This window comes from Aplysia californica, unplaced genomic scaffold, assembly GCF_000002075.1.
Source record: "Aplysia californica isolate F4 #8 unplaced genomic scaffold, AplCal3.0 scaffold01010, whole genome shotgun sequence".
NCBI classification, from domain to species: domain Eukaryota; kingdom Metazoa; phylum Mollusca; class Gastropoda; order Aplysiida; family Aplysiidae; genus Aplysia; species Aplysia californica.
In genome coordinates, this window is record NW_004798280.1 from 189,214 (window position 1) to 190,695 (window position 1,482).

Consider the following 1,482-nt stretch of genomic DNA (forward strand, 5'->3'; position numbering starts at 1 on the left):
CCTGGCAGAAGTAGGTGACCGAAATTCTCCGCAGTGAATCAAAAGTCAAAGGGAAGGGGGCACTTTGCTGTGTCCTGAGTTCTGGCCTTTCTACTTCTTGTATTATTAAACCTTTCCGTACGCCCTGGGGTAAGTTTGTACCCCGGGGTTGTATTCTTCACTTTTTAGAATACTTCTAGTTTGAAGATCTCCTTGAAACTTTCAAAATTTCTCAAAAATTCATTTTGACAGACTGCTATGCAAAGCGTACGGATCGGATTAACGAGTAAATTTCCCCTTTGGAAAGTGGTGGCACAGAGTTCCCCACGTCGTATGGATACGATAGTAAAAAACGACGTACGGATAGGGTTAAACTGATATATTATTTCTAGACCTTTCTTTGTGGCCATTATTATTATACTCTCTTGAACGACATAGCCCTCCACTTAGGAGAATAACTTTAGCTGTGTATTTCACTATGGGGGTAAGAATAAAAAATGCAACAAAGATGATTTTGGTGACTCATTAGAACCAGAAAACTTTCCTCTATAACATACTCAACATTGGCAAGGAGAAAACTTGTTAAAAATGCCGTTTAATGGCATACAACCCTCCTTTCCTAGGAAAGTATCCCTAGGCTACACTACACGTACAACGACCTTGCATTTGCTAATTTAAGGGGATAAAACTCAGTTAATTGTTTTTTCAATTTATTCTATTCTTAGTTACGTCCCTTATCCCCGATCTCCCCAGTGAAGGCCACGAAGCGTAAACGAAAGTTGTTGTTTTTTTTGTTTTTTTTGTGTGAGTGTTTTACGGCGCTCGCAGCTGTATGAGGTTACATGAACGCACAGGACACATTAAACATTTTCAGTTGGTAGGAAACTTTGAATTTCGCCATGGTGGTGGCCGAAGCCTACTCTTATCGATTTTGGACCACCAAATGATTTAACGTGCGCAGCTTGCACACGAGACCTCCGTGATTTTTCGCCCTTATCCGAGAAGGCTAGATGTTAGATCTTACCTACCATAAGATCAGGGGTGTGGCTGGAAGACAGCAGTAAGAATAAGCCAAGGAGTAGCAGTTGAAAGGCTGCAGAAAGAGTCAGGAGCCCAGAGAAGAGGGCATAGGGGGTGAGGGGGTGGGGGCAGAAAGAGGAGACGAAAGCGGGCGACAGAACATGGTTGGAGAGCAGGAAATGAGGTGAAAGGAGAAATTTTAGCGAAAAAAAATTATCCGTCGCAATGCGGATTCGAACCCGGGACCTATTGAATGTGAGGCGAACACTGTAACCTCTAGGCCACGAGAACCCCCCAACGAAAGTCTACGGTGTAAAGGTTAGAGTCTTCGCCGTCGTACGCAGAAGACATTAGTTCGATTCCTCATTGAGGAACCCTTTTATCGAGAAACACGATCTCTTTGCTAGGATACAGTACCCCTGTCAGGATACGTCTGCCAAGACAGAGGGGAAGCAGCCCGTCTCCTAAATGATCTAACTTTGG